At 40.5% G+C, this 20,918-nt stretch overlaps 1 pseudogene; it reads right to left on the bottom strand.

Moving 5' to 3' along the window:
* Positions 1-10,931: 10,931 nt before the first annotated feature.
* On the bottom strand, positions 10,932-13,333 carry LOC126764585 (putative nuclease HARBI1; annotated as a pseudogene).
* Between the last annotated feature and the right edge of the window lie 7,585 nt (positions 13,334-20,918).

The raw sequence follows: 20,918 nt of genomic DNA, 5'->3' as shown, positions 1-20,918 counted from the left end.
TTTAGATTTTTTAATGCCCATACGATAGCGTATAGTTTTTTTTTCATTAGTCGCGTAATTTTTTTCTGTAGAATTTAATTTTTTAGATATAAATATAATAGGTTTGCCCCTTTGGCTTAAGAATCCATCAATAGCTTCATTTGATGCGTCTGTTGTTAATATAAATGTTTCGTTAAAATTTGGTTGAATTAATTCAACTTGATCTAATAATATAGAATATATAATCAATTGCCAAAAGTCCTCCTTGTTCCAGTGTAATTCTAATTTTTTTACACATATGTTATGAAACTCTTCCGTTTTCACCTGATAAATGTATTGTTAATGGTTTTGCTAATTTAGCATAATTTTTAATAAACTTTCTGTAATATCCAATCATTCCTAGGAAATTTCGTAACTGTCGTAGAGTTGGTGGAACCGGAAAATTTAAAATTGTTTCAACTTTTTTTGGATCTGTCTTTATAACATTATTTGCAACAATATATTCCAAAAATTCTACTTCTTCTTGGTAGAATTTAGATTTTTGTAATGAAATTTTCATATTTGCGTTTTTTAGTACTTCTATTATTATACTTAAATGTTTTTTATGTTCCTCGAAGCTTTTTGAAAATATGATTATATCGTCAATATAAGCGTGACAAAATTTTCCAATAAAGTCCCTTAAAACATTTTCCATCGCCCTTTGAAATGTACTAGGCGCATTTTTTAAACCAAATGGCATTTTTGAAAATTCGTATTTTCCGTTATTTACTGAAAATGCAGTTTTTTCAATATTGTGTTCTTTAATAAGGATCTAGTGAAAACCTGATTCCAGATCTATTGTGGAAAAATATTTTGAACTTCCTAAATTTGAAAGTATTGTATTGCTATCCGGAATTGGATATTTATCTGATTTTGTTACTTCATTTAATTTTTTATAATCGATTACAATTCGCAATTTCGGCGTACCGTCTTCATTTACACCTCTTTATGGTACAACCCAAATTGGTGAATTATATGCGCTCTTACTGGGCCTTATTATTTTATCTTTCACCATTTATTTTACCTCTTCGCTTATGAAGGAATTAGCAGAAAGAGGATATGGGTATTGTTTACTCCATATAGGAGTTTCAACAATTGTCGTTATTTCCGCTTTTATATCCGTTCGAAACGGTAAATTCATATTTATTGAAAAATGTATTTGATATATTTCATTTGTAATTTCTTCTCTTAAATTTTCAATTTCATCTTCGTTTATGTCGGTATTGTCTTCGACTGGCGTTGTAGAACTTCTTTGTTCCGCAATATATTTATACTCTCGCTACAATGTTGCTAACGAGAGTATTATAGTTTTGTTCACATAACGGTTGTTTGTAAGTCCTAAAACTAAAAGAGTCAGATATAGGGTTATATATACCAAAGTGATCAGGGCGACGAGTAGAGTCGAAATCCGGATGTCTGTCTGTCCGTCCGTCTGTCCGTCCGTCTGTCCGTCCGTCTGTCCGTCCGTCCGTGCAAGCTGTAACTTGAGTAAAAATTGAGATATCATGATGAAACTTGGTACACGTATTCCTTGGCTCCATAAGAAGGTTAAGTTCGAAGATGGGCCAAATCGACCCACTGCCACGCCCACAAAATGGCGGAAACCGAAAACCTATAAAGTGTCATAACTAAGCCATAAATAAAGATATTAAAGTGAAATTTGGCACAAAGGATCGCATTAGGGAGGGACATATTTGGACCCAATTGTTTTGGAAAATTGGGCGTGGCCCCGCCCCCTACTAAGTTTTTTATACATATCTCGGAAACTACTATAGCTATGTCAACCAAACTCTACAGAGCCGTTTTTTTAAGGCATTTCCATATACAGTTCAAAAATGGAAGAAATCAGATAATAACCACGCCCACCTCCCATACAAAGGTTATGTTGAAAATCACTAAAAGTGCGTTAACCGACTCATAAAAAACGTCAGAAACACTAAATTTTACGGAAGAAGTGGCAGAAGGAAGCTGCATCCAGGCTTTTTTTAAAAATTGAAAATGGGCGTGACGCCGCCCACTTATGGACCAAGAACCATATCTCAGGAACTACTAGACCGATTTCAATGAAATTCGGTATATAATGTTTTCTTAACACCCTGATGACATGTACGAAATATGGGTGAAATCGGTTCACAACCACGCCTTCTTCTAATATAAAGCTATTTTGAATTCCATCTGATGCCTTCTCTGTGTAATACGAGTATAAACATTAGGAACCAATGATGATAGCGGAATAAAACTTTACAAAAATACGGTATTTGAAAAATATTTAAATGACGAATAATGAAATCTCGATTATCACTTTACCATGCGAGAGTATAAAATGTTCGGTGACACCCGAACTTAGCCCTTCCTTACTTGTTTTTATTTACTTTTCCGGTATTTTCATCGGCTGGCGTTGTAGAACTTTTTCGTTCCTCAATATTTTTTGTATAATTATTACTTCTACTCTGCAGGTACAAATCTTCAGCTGGCGTTGTAGAGCTTTCCTGCTCCACAGTATTTATTTTTTTATATTTGCCGGTATTTCCGCCGGCTGGCGCTTTAGAAGTCTTTGCTTCCAAAGTAATTTCGTCGTCCTTAATGATCTTTAAATTATCCTTACTTTTTTGATTCTCATATTCGCATCCTAAGCTAAATATATCCTCCTCTTTTTCATTATTTATTATTAACTTCTATTTTTCCAAGTTAATCACCGCATTAATGTCCTTCAAAAACTTGTTTCCTATTAATAGGTCTGCTTCCAAATTTTCGATTTCGTAGAATATTTGTTTTTTATCGAATAATGTAATAATGTGATAAAAAATACACTAATTGTTTTTACTCTCTTTTGTATGTCCAATTTATTTTTATTTTTGTATATTTCTGTTTTAATATAGGAACTAGTTGCTCCCGCATTTATTAATATTTTAAAATGTTGATCAGTAACCATGCCATTTAGAAAAATATATGGCAGAGTTAATTTTGGCCTAAAAAATTACCCTCCCTAATATTCTTAATGCGCTGTGTCTTAATCGGTGGCTGCACATCCTGTTGTGTAAATTAAAAATGTATGAATTAAAAATGTATGCGGTAATCAACTTTATTGACCAGGCCGTGTGCTCTGGCTTGAGCTTAACTTAAATCTAACTTAGCCCTAAACCTAGCTTAACCATTAAGACCTAAGAAAGCAATGCGTCGTGCTGACTCTGCTTCATCCAATTGTTTATCCAAGCAATTGTTTATGCAAGCAGCAATCGGATATTGACACTGTTTACGTAATCTGCAAGCTTTAGTGACGGTCGTTGCCCACACAATCTGCTGATGAGGCAAGATGTTGTATTGGCCTCACCACATTCGTACCCAACTGGAAATTGGGCATTATGTGTTAACTTGTACTTCTATGTGGCCTTTTTATACTCTCGCAACAATGTTGCTAAGGAGAGTATTATAGTTTTGTTCACATAACGGTTGTTTGTAAGTCCTAAAACTAAAAGAGTCAGATATAGGGTTATATATACCAAAGTGATCAGGGTGACGAGTAGAGTCGAAATCCGGATGTCTGTCTGTCCGTCCGTCCGTCCGTCCGTCCGTCCGTCCGTCCGTCCGTCCGTCCGTGCAAGCTGTAAATTGAGTAAAAATTGAGATATCATGATGAAACTTGGTACACGTATTCCTTGGCTCCATAAGGAGGGTAAGTTCGAAGATGGGCAAAATCGGCCCACTGCCACGCCCACAAAATGGCGGAAACCGAAAACCTATAAAGTGTCATAACTAAGCCATAAATAAAGATATTAAAGTGAAATTTGACAAAAAGGATCGCATTAGGGAGGGGCATATTTGGACGTAATGTTATTTTCCTCTGCGAATGGTAGGCACCTTGTCGCGGTGCAGGGGCTAAAACTGCAACACAGTACGGCATCTCCCAACCATCAGGGGCGATGCTACACAGCATCTCTCCTGGGGGCTGGCAGAAGCTGCATGTGTGCAGCGACCAAGAGCTACCACTTCCTAATCCAGGGTGTTATGCGACTCCCGTGCCCATTGGATGATTTGCAGCCAGGAGGTAAATTCGGCTGTATTCGAACGGAGCCTTCCCAACACCGGGCCGCCTTGGGAAGTAACGGTGGCCTTACCGCGTCAAGGGGCTCTGGCGCGGCGGACCTTTTAGTTTCCCCTTCAATAAGAATAGACCGGGAGGCCCACACCACGGGCCAAACGGTCGTACGAAAAAGATGAACAACAACAAAAACAACAACAACAAACAAAACTCAACAACAGCAACAAAGACAACAACCGAAGCAGCAGCATCAACAACAACAGTGCACGGCTGCACAAGCACCGCGAGCAAGAGTGGCCCGGGGGCTAGACGAAAGTTTAGCTTCCTGGATGCTCTGTCGCCGGAAGAGCGAGCACTCTTTGAGGAGCACGCGCTTGACGACGACGACATGCCCTCTTGCAGCGGCACTCAACGCAGTGCGTCCTTCGCGACCACTGCGTACCGCGCGAACCCCGCCCCCACAACCCCCTCGAGCAGGATCGACCGGAGATCGGCGGAGAGGAGGATGGTTTCCCGAAAGTGGAATCAAGGAGCGAGCGCAAAAGCAGACGGCAACGAGGGAACATCCCATGTACCCCGGAGCCAGGACGCCCAGGAGGTCACGATGACCCACGAAGAGCGGGAATGAGTGGGGCCACTCTCAAGTGGTACCTCAGATTCCTTCAACACGGCACAACACCGGAGTCAGCTGAAAAGCGGGCTCTGAGTAGGAGCAGGGGGAGCAACCCCTCTCCTAAAAATGCACAGCGCGCAGGTGCCAACGGTTTGTCTGCAACAAGACGCAACAAGACGCAGATCAGAGAGGACAAACCACAGGAGGCCAGGGGAAAAAGCTCCAACCCCAACCAGCAGCCGACAAGAGCCGTAAGCCGGAAGTATTCAGAGGCCGTGAAGAGCATCCGGATGGCAGTGTTGCCCCGCAACTACCCGGCGGAGGCCCTACGGTCGGAACAACAGACGTCCCTCCAGAACTGCCTAGTGAAAGCCTTGTTCGTGGGCGACGAGTATAACGGCGCCTTTAATGGCATCTTTTTCAAGGGCGGTATGCTGCTGGTAGACTACCAGGATGAGAAGTCGGCCACCTGACTAACGGAGACCACGCCAAGGCTAGTGGGTTGAAATGGCCCGGCCCTGTGTGTTAAGAGAGGCGAGGATATACCACAACTGCACAGTATGGCGGTATTCTTCCCCAGAAGCGCGGACGAAAATTACGACTTCGGGCTTGGTTTAGTGAAAAACCAAAACGTGGGCGTAAGAACCACGGCGTGGATATCTTCCAAGTATCAAGTAGTGTTGTGCGTTCAGGGTGGAACCTCAACATAACGGTAGATGACGAATCCTATAAATATATAAGGCAGAAGGGATTCAAGCTAAACTTCCGCTTCGGCAGGGTGGTAATGAGGCCATGGAGGCCCAAAGCTACGCCGCCGACGGGGATGACCGCAGCTCCGGCTTCATCCGCAGCCAGCTCAGCAGGGCAGGAGGCGACTGCCGCTGTGGTTGCGGGGGAGCGGCACGAGTCCCCCAACGACCTCATCCCGGCCGAGAGGGCTGTAACCACTGCCGTGGATGAAAACAGGAGCAATGAGCTCCCTAAGGAGCAAGAAGGCATGCTGCCATTCACCCAAGAGCTCCTGGAGGAGCTGGATATGCAGGTTGATGAGGAGATCGGGGACGAGGACCTGTACCTCATCGAACCCATACTATAAGCTCCGGCGCCGGCATAGAAGTTGCTCAGGTGAACCTACATCACGCATCGGCAGCCTCGTGTTGTCGTGAAAAGGTTCATCTCGGATAACCTGGGCATCCTCTTGATCCAAGAGCCTTGGGTGGTTAAAGGAGAGGTAAGAGGCCTCAACACGAAAGGAAGCAAGGTAATCTGGGATCTCTCTAGTGAGAGACCCCGCTCTTGTGTAGTCGTTAGAGCCGATATAGACTTTTTCTGTATTTCAGAATTTCTAACGCAAGATCTGGTGGCGGTACAGGTGAGGGACAAGGAAGGTTCGAACTTCGTCCTCTCATCCGCATACTTCCCGGGGGAGACAGCCACAGCACTCCCCCCATCGATACTTAATCTGGTGGAGTATTGCAGAATCAATAAACTTCCCCTGACCCTGGTATGCGATGCCAATGCGCATCACACGGAATGGGGTAGCACGGACTGCAACGTGAGGGGTGAGTCACTTCTAGAATTTATAATTAGTCATAATATAAACATAGAGAATATAGGCTGTGAGCCCACTTTTGTAACTAGTGTTCGCAGGGAGGTCCTGGACATTATCCTGAGCAACGATGACATGATTGGGCTGATCTCACAGTGGCGGATGTCAAAAGAACCCTAATTGTCAGATCACAGGATCATTCGGTTTGCTCTGAGGGTAGAAGTCGAGGACAAACCTCCGACACGCAACACTAGAAATACGAATTGGGGTATCTACAAAGAAACCCTAAACATAAACATAAGCAGAGTGAGGCAGGCAGAAGGTAGATCCACCACAATTGGACTGGAGAGCAGACTAAGTGCAATAAACCAGTCCATTATGGACGCCTATCATTGTGCTTGTCCACTGAAGCGACCACCAGTAAACAAACGTGCCCCTGGTGGTCTAGTAAACTCTCAGCTCTCAGACAAAAGGTGCGAAGGCTGTTTAATAAAGCCAAGCGCACATGCAGCTGGGAAGAATACAAACGGCACATGACAATCTACAATAAGGAGATCAGGCTTGCCAAGATAAACAGTTTCAGGAAATTCTGTGACAGGGTCTCCTCGACCCCGGAGGCAGCTCGGCTGCATAAGGCGTTGTCGAGAGGTAAGACGGACAAAGTATTATCCCTAAAGAGACAGGACGGGACCTATACGACTAGCGCGGAGGAGAGGGCAGAAACACTCTTACAGACGCACTTCCCGGAGACGGTTCAAGCCGACCTAACTCCAGCATCGGAATCGCAATCGAAACGCAGGCCGGACCGCTCAGACTGGCTGACTGCAAAGAATCTGTTCACTGCGGACTCAGTCAGATGGGCAATGGCCTCCTTCTCAATCTATAAGTCACCGGGGGTGGACGGCGTCTTCCCGGCCCTCTTGCAGCAAGGTATGGATACTCTCCTGCCACACCTGCTAGGGCTGATGAGAGACAGCCTGGCAATGTCGTATATACCTGAGCCATGGAGAATTGCAAAAGTAATCTTCATCCCCAAAGTAGGGAAGAGAGACTATTCGCTAGCAAAATCATTCCGGCCTATAAGTCTCACCTCCTTCATGCTAAAGGGGATGGAGGAAGTAGTAAATAACCACATTCGATCGGAAGCGCTGAAGAACGCACCACTACATGCCAGGCAACATGCGTACAGAGCGGGCAGATCCACAAACACTGCTCTGTACCAATTCACGTCTGAGCTGCAAGACTCGCTGGATAACGGCGAGGTTGCGATCTGCGCCTTCCTAGACATTGAGGGTGCCTTTGACAATGCGTCTCACACTAGCGTGATCAAGGCACTTGAGAGAAGGAACGTTACCACTCCAATATGCAGATGGATAGAAGCCCTTCTGCATACCAGGGTAGCGGAGACGACGGTGGGGGAAAGCAAGATTCGTCTTGGCACCACAAGGTGCTGCCCACAGGGGGGAGTACTATCCCCTCTGCTTTGGAGCTTGGTAGTAGACGAACTCCTCGAGGTGCTCGCCAGCAATGGAATCCGCTGTCAAGGGTACGCGGATGACATCGTCATAATGGCGAGAGGCAGATTTGTAAACACTCTCTGTGACATTGTCCAAAGGGGCTTAAACCTGGCGAAAGGATGGTGCAACACGGTAGGGCTAAACATCAACTCAGCAAAAACTACCGTGGTCCCATTCACTAGGCGGAGATCTCTTCCGGGCCTGAGGTCCCTAACAGGTCCTCCTCCCAAAGGACGGCACTACGAAGAAAATAAACTTCACAAGAAATTTCAAAGTTACTCTCGGCAGCAAGACGGAGTGGAGCGATTCCACGCTGGAAAGACTGCTGGAAGACAGTACCATTCAGTGGTACACTGATGGCTCTAAAACACCGGAGGGTATTGGGGCAGGTATTGCGGGACCGCGTACTAAGCTGTCAATACCAATGGGCTGCTTTCCAAGTATCTTCCAGGCTGAAGTTTTTGCCATAGGTCAGTGCGCTGAAGTCAACCTCAGCCGCAACTATCGCAACCAGCGTATAGCTATTCTCAGTGATAGCCAAGCGGCACTAAAGGCGATTTCATCATTTGAGATCAAATCGCTTTTAGTTGAGGAATGCATAGAAAGGCTAAACCGCCTGTCCTTGTGCAACCGGGTGCATCTAATTTGGGTGCCAGGGCACAAAGGAATAGAAGGAAACGAGAAGGCCGACAAACTGGCCCGCGCTGCGGCAGCGTCCAAGGTGATGGGACCAGAACCATACATAGCGGTAGGTTTTCACACTTTTAAGGAGCTGCTCCGCACGGAGGAAAGAACGGAGAGAGAATGGTATTGGCAACAATCATCAGGCATGCGCCACGCCAAACTGCTACTAGGGGGGTACAGTCTCTCCAGGTTCAAGGAACTTATTCACCTCCCCCGTGATAAATTCCGTCTCCTCGTCGCAATTTACACAGGGCACTGCAAGCTCAGGAAGCACCTGTCCAACATGGGCATAGTCTCCTGTGCTAACTGCCGGTTCTGCGACCTGGAACAGGAAACACCAGCACACCTAATCCTGGATTGCACAGCAATCTGTGGAAAAAGGCTTAAGGCCCTGAATTCCATCTATATCAGCAGGGATCACATCACCTCAGTAGCGCCCGGCAAACTCCTGGAGCTATTCAGGCTGCTGGGACTCTGGGAAGACATGTGATATCGTAGAGGGCACAATAGACCCTAGGTCGCGGTGCATTTATCTATCTATCTATCTGGACGTAATGTTTTTGGAAAAGTGGGCGTAGCCCCGCCCCCTACTAAGTTTTTTGTACATATCTCGGAAACTACCATAGCTATGTCAACCAAACTCTATGGAGCCGTTTCCTTCAGGCATTTCCATATACAGTTCAAAAATGGAAGAAATCGGAAAATAACCACGCCCACCACCCATACAAAGGTTATATTGAATATCACTAAAAGTGTGTTAGCCGACTAACAAAAAACGTCAAAACACACTAAATTTTACGGAAGAAATGGCAGAAGGAAGCTGCACTCAGGCTTTTTTTTAAATTGAAAATGGGCGATTTCAATGAAATTCGGCATATAATATTTTCTTAACACCCTGATGACATGTACGAAATATGGGTGAAATCGGTTCACATCCACGCCTTTTTCCAATATAACGCTATTTTGAATTCCATCTGATGCCTTCTCTGTATAATATACACATTAGGAACCAATGATGATAGCGGAATAAAACTTTACACAAATACGGTATTTGAAAAATATGTAAATGACTGATAATGAAATCTCGATTATCACTTTACCATGCGAGAGTATAAAATGTTCGGTGACACCCGAACTTAGCCCTTCCTTAATTGTTTTTATTTGGTTTGCCGGTGAGGGGTGGAAAATGCCTTCCGCATCATCGGTGCTATCGTCACAGCAGCGTTATGTGCCGTCGCCCACCCTTGGAACGCGTTTGCATTACTTCAGGATGGCGTTCCATTTTTCTCATTGAGAGATTTACATCTGCGCACCTGCGTCCAGGTCCCCCTTTTTGATGCGTAGCACGATTGCTGGGTATTTCTGGATAGTCCCCTAGCTTGTATCGCTCTCCAACATGACGCTGATTACATGTCAGCGTTTATTGGCCCGACCAGGTCTTCTACGACGGTGCGTTCTCCTTCGCGTCATTGTATAGACATGACGGCTCTTCGAGCAGCATAAGCAATTCCATTGGCAAAACTGGTAAGTGTATATAAATTAAAGTTTTATTTTATGAATCTCTTAACTTCATTTTATTTTTTATGTTTATTTAGTTAGTGAGTGCAAAGCTGGATGGATTAGCTTACGGGAGAGCTATCGCTACCACGCCAAAGTGGCCCGCAAGCACAAAATTGGTAGCGCTGATGCAGAAACGCTGGAGGAGCCTTTTTTTTGACGCGATTGATTAGAAGTTTGCTGAAGAAATGGCATTTCTGCCAAATATATCTCACAAAAGAACGTAGGTCTATTAAATATTATTTAAAAATTTCATAAATTTTTGTTGTGCTTTCGCAGAACTTTGACAAGTCCAACGTTTGAAGATTTTGATTCATCTTCCCCGATAAATAGAGCGAATGTGGAGGTGTTAAGTGTTCCGCAATATGATTATGTAAATGTATATAATGTGCCTGTGAATGGATGTACATAATGTGCATGTTTTATTTTTTGTTTGTGTATTTTGCAGAATCCAATACCCACCACAAGTAGTCGGACGTTTAGCGGAAGCCAAAATGACGAGGCATGGAATCGGTTCAACAACATTTTAAAGAAGCAAGAAGATTTGGTAACAGCTAAGAACAACTCACCATATGCACAAGTCCTTGCTAGTTTTGACTGGTTGTTGAACAAGCTTCCACGGTCAGTTGGTGATGATATGTGTATGGAATTTTACAGTATGCTGTTACAGAAAGTTAATGAACTTAAATCAAAAATTTAAAATAAATATCTTTTTATACTCAGTTATCTTCTGATTAGTTATGAAATAAATAAACACAAAATTTGAAAAAATCAAATTTATTTTTATACAAACCATATATACATATTATAAATAAACATAAATATTGAAAAATTCAAAGAAATGTTGCATTATTTTGCCATGGAACAGATCCAGATGTAGAATTTACATAATCTTTTAAGACATTTCGTACATATTTTCCATAATCTGATGCTCTTCCCCGGTAGGAACTTAAATCATTTAAAAGGCCTGTTGTTGTTGTATAGTTTCCCATTCTCCTGATTCCCAGAATCCGTCGATGCCCTCGAATCCAGAGAAGATAGAGGATTATAAACTTGTCCACATTTATTGATGAGGAAGTTATGTAGCAGGCAGCATGCTGAAACAATAGATCGTGCCCGATCCGGATGACAAAATAATACCTTTCTAAGGCCAAGCCATTATGCACTCAAAATTCCAAACACGTTTTCAATAAACCGTCTTGCTCTACTTAAACGGTAATTGAAAATTTGTTCCTCTTTGGAAAGGTTTTTGCTGTTGTAAGGCTTATACGTTTACATAGTGGAAATGCGTCGTCTCCTACAATGAAGTAGCGTACTTTTTTGCCATCAATAAAGCCGTCGGCCGGAAATTGGCAGCTGTCATTAAGTATGCTGATACCAAATCTCGAATTCTTCATAATATTGGAGTCTCCTTCGCTTCCGTAAGCACCAACATCCACGTATGTGAATTTATAATTAGCATCACATGTGGCCATCAACACAATAGAATGGGATCCCTATAATAAAAGCATATTAATAACAAGTAAGGAAGGACTAAGTTCGGGTGTCACCGAACATTTTATACTCTCGCATGGTAAAGTGATAATCGAGATTTCATTATTCGTCATTTAAATATTTTTCAAATACCGTATTTTTGTAAAGTTTTATTCCGCTATCATCATTGGTTCCTAATGTTTATACTCGTATTATACAAAGAAGGCATCAGATGGAATTCGAAATAGCTTTATATTGGAAGAAGGCGTGGTTGTGAACCGATTTCAGCCATATTTCGTACATGTCATCAGGGTGTTAAGAAAACATTATATACCGAATTTCATTGAAATCGGTCTAGTAGTTCCTGAGATATGGTTCTTGGTCCATAAGTGGGCGGCGCCACGCCCATTTTCAATTTTAAAAAAAAGCCTGGGTGCAGCTTCCTTCTGCCACTTCTTCCGTAAAATTTAGTGTTTCTGACGTTTTTTGTTAGTCGGTTAACGCACTTTTAGTGATTTTCAACATAACCTTTGTATGGGAGGTGGGCGTGGTTATTATCCGATTTCTTCCATTTTTGAACTGTATATAGAAATGCCTGAAGAAAACGACTCTGTAGAGTTTGGTTGACATAGCTATAATAGTTTCCGAGATATGTACAAAAAACTTAGTAGGGGGCGGGGCCACGCCCACTTTTCCAAAAAAATTACTTCCAAATATGTCCCTCCCTAATGCGATCCTTTGTGCCAAATATCACTTTAATATCTTTATTTATGGCTTAGTTATGACACTTTATAGGTTTTCGGTTTCCGCCATTTTGTGGGCGTGGCAGTAGGCCGATTTTGCCCATCTTCGAACTTAACCTTCTAACCAAGGAATACGTGTACCAAGTTTCATCATGATATCTCAATTTTTACTCAAGTTACAGCTTGCACGGACGGACGGACAGACGGACGGACGGACAGACAGACATCCGGATTTCGACTCTACTCAGCGCCCTGATCACTTTGGTATATATAACCCTATATCTGACTCTTTTAGTTTTAGGACTTACAAACAACCGTTATGTGAACAAAACTATAATACTCTCGTTAGCAACTTTGTTGCGAGAGTGTAAAAATTATTAACTACCGCACGAGGGTATTATAATCTACATATATGTATATGTACGTATTCACTTACTTTGTAATTATAAAATATGCTTCCAGATTTTGGTGGGGCTTTGACAGCTATGTGTTTGCCATCGATAGCCCGACGCAGTTCGGAAAATTCCATTATGTTCGAAAGCAATTCGATATCTCCAATAACGAGTGTTCTGTCCACTCTGGAATTTCATTTTTCAATACGCTGAATATTCCTTTACACACATCGGACACGATTCTACCAAAGTGCTGCTTGCTAATACGATAGCAGGAGGCAATGTGGCGTTGTATATCTCCAGAAGCCAGGTACCTGAAAAAAAAGAAAAATCATATCGGTTAAATCCTATTTGTGCTAATATAGTAGCTTTTAACTTAGCTTTAGTAGGAATGAAATCGTTCGGTCTAGTATTCCGCTTTGGAAGCAAATGTGGTTCCAGTTTTTCCCAAAGCTCATCAAATACACTTGGTGGCATACGAAAATTTTCGATGAAACGAGTTGGATCTTTCCGTAAGTTTTTGAAGTCGGTGAAAAACCTCCCCTTCTCATTACTTGCCTTGAGATAAGGGCTCACCCAATGACAAGGTCTCCTGCGTCTTATTTTGTTATTTCCAGACTCCATGATGGTCATGAATGTGCCACAGTTCAACAACATCATATGATTTAACCTGAAATATAAGAAATATATTTGTATAGACACTATAATTTGGTAAAATATTATATAAAATCTACTCCTCGTCTTCCATTATGGATACTAAAAATGACCACCTGAAAAATAAATAATAATCATTAATCATGATATTTTTAAATTAATTTAAATATACATAATGGGAAACTTACCAACTGCTTTGCTCAAATGTCCTTTCTGTTTGAATAACGCTTTGCTTTTTTATGTACCAATTACTCTTGCTCAAATTTCTATTCTGTTAGATTAGTTTTTCACCTGACCACCTGTAAAATAAATAATTAAATTAATCATGATATTTTTAAATAAATTTAAATATACATACATAATGGGAAACTTACCAATTGCTTTGCTCTAAAATTTTTACCGTTTGATTACTTTTCACACTCTTCTTCTTCTACTTTTTAACATTCACGGTGCGATATGAAATGTCAAAATTTCTTGTTAACTACTATTTCACACAAAAGAAATAATACCAATAATTTCTTGAGCATTTACTTTAGAGCTGGAACCTAACCTTTAGGGGATTCTCTTGCTCTTGCAAAATTGCACGGTGCAGAAATTGCAGAATTTTCCACTTGATGCAACGGCACAACACCCATATAAAATTATTTGCTATGGCTATAAATATGTCAGACTAAAACCCACGTTTATTTTCGTGCCGTCATATATTACTAGATTCTTCAATGGGTGCTCTCTTGGCCTTGCATATTTCGGTATAGGATTTTTGCAATTTGGGTCATCGTGCAATCTTGCAAGAGCAAGAGCATGCAGAATGAAAACACACATTGTCGGTCCGAAGGACTTAGATTCCACAACATACAAATGTGTTTTCAAAATGTTTTCAATGTCGGTCCGAACATAGTATTTGAAAATAGATATTTAATATTAGTGGACTGTATATGTGTTATATATATGTATTAAATGGTACCACTTGACACCAACACTCATGTTGATTTTTGAACATTCCAATGTAGCCATCGGGCAATGTATCGGGCAAAATAATAATATCGAGGTAATATAATATATGGAGAAACTAAACCTTTTTATGTTATGTTAAAACAACTGTCTTTAAAACTTTCAATTGTTTAAAGGTATTTAAACTTGTTAGCTCAATTAATAAATGTTTTTAATTATTTTTCATTTGAAAACTAGACAACAGATCTCTCCATTTACAAATGTTTTTGAAAAGATTTCAGTCCGGTCATCCCTCTTTTCCAATTGCTAAACGTCAAAACCTCCAGAACTTTGACAGTTGAGACAGTTTAGGAGGCTTTGACGTTAAACAAATGCTTTGTCACTTCCAATGAGAGATGAGTTGGACATCTCTTCATCTTTGCTGGAAAGCAAATAAATTGAAATTGACACAGAATTTCCCTCAACAAAGAACCAAATGGAAATTACAAATTACTTTCTATACTATAAACTATTAATAATAAATAGATAAGTCAATTATCAACAGCACATTTGCATATACAGTTAGAAATATTTTTACTTGGACGGAAATGGCGAGTTTTGCTTAGAACTTTATTGGATTAGATCATGGCAATTTTAACCCAAGGTGAAAAAATATATACCAAAGTTTTAATCAAAGTCAAATATTAGTACGAAATAATGATAGTCAAAGAAGTAAAAATGTTGGTTCCTAACGTCAATATCAAATTACTGCCGCAAAAAACAATCAATGTGGGCATAATACTAAACAAAATATTCACCGACTAAGAAATATAAATCATCAGGTTAATTCTTTACATCAAATAAGTTTCGTTTTGAATCAGGTCACTACAATTACACCAATAGGCCAAATAATTTTCAACAGGCAAACAAACGGTATAAAAACGAAGGTCTGTATATAAATATAAATTAGACGGTATAGGTTCTAGCCAAGAAAGCATTCAAGTGAACCTCAGCCCCTGGACGTAATTCTGTTAGCCAACCATAGGAGGTATACACTAGGGTGGGTCGATTCCGGACTTTTTTCGATTCGGGATTTCTAATAGTGCGGAAAAGTTGCCTTAGTACTTCCTGATTCTAATGCAACTTTTTGTTTTGAGATCGGATTGCATCTTCAACCCCAACTCCGGCCTTGAAATTTCGGAAATCCGCCTAAAATCGTGAAATTGTCTACCTAGCGCCTGAAATACGCATCTCATGGCAAAATGTATAAAACAAAAGTTATTTGTCACGTCATTTGCTGGTATATGTGATCATGGCCGTAGGACGAACCGTTCCCGAGATACGAGCGAAAATGCGGCGCGCCACAGCGCAAGGTGAAAATCGGCTTGCGGCCACACTCCTTGACGTTGATTTCGCCGAGTGCTATCACTCACATTCATTCACCTACGCCAAAGGACACGTTCGGATAGGTCTCCACACAAAAATTTTTTCGACGAGTTCCTTCACTCTTGTCGGTGATTTCGCCGAGTTCTATCACTTACATTCATTTCCCTGCGCCATACGACGCGTTCGGACTGGTCTCCACATAAATATTTTTTCATCGAGTTCCTTCACTCTTGTCGTTGATTTCGCCGAGTGCTATCACTTATATTACATTATTATTACACTCAACAGAACACAGAACTCAAAATGTCTATCCGTACAATCTCTCTGAGTCCCAGTTACCTACTTACCAGGATGTTCTTTTGTGTTATCAGTTTGAAAGATTTCTGCCTTTTTCTTCTTTCTTTCTTGCCTTAGAAAATAATATATACCAAATTTGGTGAAGATACATTGTCAAATGTGAAAGTTTTCCATACAAGAACTTGATTCCGATCGTTCAGTTTGTATGGTAGCTATATGCTATAGTTAACCGATCTGACCCATTTCTTCGGAGATTACATTGTTGCTGTAGAAAATAATCTATGCCAAATTTAGTGAAGATAAATTGTCAAATGTGAAGTTTTCCATATAAGAACTTGATTCCGATCGATCAGTTTATATGGCAGCTATATGTTATAGTGGTCCGATATCGGCCGTTACGACAAATGAGCAGCTTCTTGAAGAGAAAATGACGTTTGCAAAATTCCAAAACGATATCTTAAAAACTGAGGGACTAGTTCGAATATATACAGACAGACGGTCAGACAGACTGACGGACATGGCTAAATCGACTCAGCTCAACATACTTATCATTTATATATATACTTTATAAGGTCTCCGACGCTTCTTTCTGGGTGTTACACCATCGTGACAAACTTAATATACCCTGTTCAGGGTATAAAAAGGTTGAAAATACTTTCAAAAGGTCATCTATTCCGATAGTTTCACACACCAGAGTTGTACAAATGCTCACCACATACCATAAGAAATTTCTGACTCTTAAACAAATTTTTTTAAGGAACCCAATAGGGTTAAGCTCTAAAAGAGACGACTTTGTCTCTTCTGCCGGAAAAATATTTGACATCGCTGCTTGTAAATGCATTTATTTTTCTTCTTGCACTTGTCCAAAGGAAAGGAAAGTTCCTATCAATGAACAACCATTTCTCTTGGACCAGAGAACCAGAAGAATTGGTCGCATTGGAAGTGTTGATCTACCTGAAACAAAAAAGATTACAAAGAAAAATGAACGTAAAGAAAAGCTTTCAAAACGTCATTCAACATCAACACTTACCAGAAAAGTATCAGCTAGAACACGTGACCATTCAGATCACCCAGACTCTCATACAGACGACAACAATGTAGGTGCGTCGCACATGGATTCTCCCAAAAACGATGCTGATGATGAATTTTCTTTTCCATCCTCTAAAACCAAACAAAACACACTATTATTAGAACACACTGCTTTAGCTGCCCAAAGATTTGGAGTAAGTGATAGAGCAGCGGCCTTGATTGTTTCATCTGCTTTTCTGGATGCCAAAAAAGCAGGTTTGATAACAGAGGATCAGGCTAGCTTTGTCACTCACAACTGGAGTTAAGCTCCAAAACATCGACAGTATTGACTCTGTATATGGGCTGTATTTTGACGGCCGCAAAGACAATACACTTACACAAGTCAGCGAAAGTGAAAAGTACTACCGCGACACTGGCAAAGAGGAACATATTTCTCTTATAGCGGAACCTGGTTGTCATTACTTTGGCCCCGTCACTTCTCCTTCCGGGTCAGCTGAGGATGAGACACAAGCTATATGGCAACATTTACAAGACAATTCAGTTGATGTGGAACATCTAGAAGTTGTCGGTGCTGATGGCACCAACACGAACACAGGTTGGAAAGGCGGAATCATTCGGAAACTAGAAGAAAGAATAGGTAGGCCATTACAGTGGGTTGTTTGTCTTCTACATTTCAACGAACTTCCATTTCGTGCTCTTTTCGAACACATAGATGGTGTCTCAAAGAGTCCAAATACATTCTCTGGCGACATAGGTAAACTGCTCCCTGATTGTGAGAAGTTGCCTGTTGTCAAATTTGAAAGTTTTCCATCCTGCCAATTACCTTCTGAGGTTATTAATCCGACCCAACTTAGCACAGACCAAGCTTATCTCTATAAAATATCAGAAGCTGTTATTTCCGGTCAATGCTCCTCAGATTTAGCGTCGATGCATCCAGGTAACATGTGCAAATATCGCTGGCTCACCTGTGCAAATAGAATTCTGAGATTATACATGTCGACTGACAAACCAACAAAGGAAATAAAGATTTTGGTCAAGTACATACCTACAGTTTACTCACCTGTGTGGTTCTCAATAAGACTCAACAGTTCAATCAAAGATGGCTCGCGCCATCTCTATGCTGCAATTCAAAGGTCGAGATACTTACCTGCTAACCTGCGGAAGGTTGTCGATTCATCCATTCAACAGAATGCTTTCTTTGCTCTTCCAGAAAACATTCTCCTTAGTATGATGACTGACGAACGGATAGAAGTCAGAAAGTTGGCCCTTGACCGTCTTCTGGCAGCCAGAGAAGCAGAGTCAGACACTGTAATGGAAGGGTTAGATATAATAAAGTGCCAAAGCTGAATTTCAAAGCTAATAATTATTACGATATGATTAACTGGAAGACTATTACCTTGACTGTTCCACCAGTTCTTTGTTCAGTTTCTAACGAAGAACTCATAAAAGGGCTGTCGGGAGACACTGCAGAGGTATGGAAATTTAGTGAATTCCCCTCTCACACCGTGGCAGTCGAGAGAACCGTCAAACTGGTGACAGAGGCATCTTCTAAAGTTATTGGCCCAAAATCTCGTGATCGTTTTATACGCTCTACACTGAAATCCAGGCAACTAGTGCCAAAGTTTAGTACAAAATCTGATTTTATCAATAAATTTGACACAGATTCAGATTAAAACAAGCCTGACATATGGTTGGTTGGTTGGGTTGGGCTTGAGAGGAACCCGAAGAGCAGTCACCTCCACGCGGTGGGTTCTGGGTGACCAATACAGGTTAGCTGAGAGCTGCAACAATTTTCACCTTGCGCTGTGGCGCGCCGCCTTTTCGCCCGTATCTCGGGAACGGTTCGTCCTACGGCCATGATCACATATACCAGCAAATGACGTGACAAATATCTTTTGTTTTATACATTTTGCCATGAGATGCGTATTTCAGGCGCTAGGTAGACAATTTCACGATTTTAGGCGAATTTCCGAAATTTCAAGGCCGGAGTTGGGGTTGAAGATGCAATCCGATCTCAAAACAAAAATTTGCATTAGAATCAGGAAGTACTAAGGCAACTTTTCCGCACTATTAGAAATCCCGAATCGAAAAAAGTCCTGAATCGACCCACCCTAGTATACACTAACGAAGAGTTTTTTATAAACCAACCTTGGACCAAGTAAAATTCTAATAATTCTAATTTTGTTCAACAAAAAATGGTTATAATTGGCAGATCCTGGTTTTAAAAAATTTAATAGTAAAAAATTGGATAGAAAGTGCAAAATGAAGTAGTGATTTTTCTGGAAACAAGTGGCTTATAGCTTTTGTTTGGTGGTTAACACCAGATTCCATTCCATATACAAATGTTCAATACGCACATTTTTTACTCAATGAAGTTTGCAGCATTTGGTTTCTGATTTGATTTCCTTTTGAATCAGGGATAAAGAGATACCCAACTCTCCTGTCACTGGAAATATGAGAACCGCTCACCTACCGAACTTTGTCAAACTGGATTGGGTAGGTTTTGACGTTTTGCAATTAGAATAACAGGAACGGCCAGATTGAAATTATACCAAATATGTATGAGAACGGAGGAATTTGTTGCCGCTGTTCAAGATCGCTAATAAAAATTTTAAAAAATTAAAATCAAAGAAAATGCGAAATCTAAATTTATTTCATGAAACGCTTTGCATAGTAGAATTATATTTCAATTACAAATGATTAAAAACATTTATTAACTGAGAATTATCAGGCTTAATTCACCTTATTAAGTATTGAAACATCAAAAGTTAGTTTTTTTAATATACCATAAAATCATAAAAAAGGATTTAAGTAGTTTCGCCATATATTAAAAGTCCCATACATAATAATTTTCAATCGTAATAAATGTTGGGTGTTTTAATTTAAATGCCCAAAAATTCTTATTTTGTTCGATTTGGCCATAATGGAAAATGTTATAAAAACGCTTATTTTGAGGCGCTCTCACACTGAAATAAGTTGGGCATTCCATAATACCTGTCTTGAAACATATTGTACATACATATGTAGTGGGTCATGAGACGGCCAATTTATTGTTTATTTAAATTGCCGGTTACAATATTAAATATTGTCGCAAAATCACTAGCTGCGCGGTTCTTCAAACTAACGATCTTTGCAATTCGACACGTTCAATATAGATCACTTGACAGGAATCTCTTTGGTTCGAGAGAGAGCTGTCAAAACTGGCATTTTTTATAACATTTGCTAATTATGCCATTACTGAAAAATATTAGATTGGGCATTTTATAAACAACTTTGTGGTATTTCGCAGTTTCCACATTACCACTGAAGTATGCAAATAGCGCGTTACTGATACTATTTTTGGGTGCTCGGTAGGCCCAGTAGGCCTATATCACGGATATACATAAATAATTTAACAACGCACTAATTTTGGCAGTTCGTTTTAGGGCTGCTTTTCTGGCATCCCGCTTTTTTCACTAACTGCTGGTTGACGGGACGCTGATTGTGTTTTATTGCCAGCTCAGAAAAATGATCAGGGTCCGCTACCAGCTGACAAGCGAAAGAACAAGAAAAGAGATTCTGATCAATTTATCTATGACGTCAAGGCCGAATGAATACAGCAGAAACTGTAAAAAACCATTTCGTGGTAGCTTTCTGACGGGTGAATAGCGGCCATCTTGGATTTTCAGCGGCAGCAACGCAGTGCTGTATATAATGAGGTAGTAAATACAAGGCTAAAACTAGAAATATTGTTATTTAATATGAACCAAAAATGTTTAAAACATTGATTTTTTGATAATCAGATAAATATTTTGGAAGTAGTGAGTAGTTATGTATAAAATGTGTTCTTAGTGTTAGATTTATCGGTGGTGAGTTTTCTACGGCTGTCAAATACTGTTTACTTATTACCGACAGAAAATATAAAAAGTGATGATTTCCGAAGCTAATCTTGTTTTTTAACTTTAAATTCGCTTATTTTATTTAAATAAATTATTTGTAAAATTATATTCTTATATCTAAGTGCAAATTCCAACTGTTTAAATATGTAGCCACTATTT

The sequence above is a fragment of the Bactrocera neohumeralis genome, unplaced genomic scaffold (genome assembly GCF_024586455.1).
Source record: "Bactrocera neohumeralis isolate Rockhampton unplaced genomic scaffold, APGP_CSIRO_Bneo_wtdbg2-racon-allhic-juicebox.fasta_v2 cluster09, whole genome shotgun sequence".
Lineage (NCBI taxonomy): Eukaryota > Metazoa > Arthropoda > Insecta > Diptera > Tephritidae > Bactrocera > Bactrocera neohumeralis.
The sequence above is the reverse complement of the archived record's forward strand: the minus strand, read 5'-3'. Positions and strand labels throughout refer to the sequence as shown.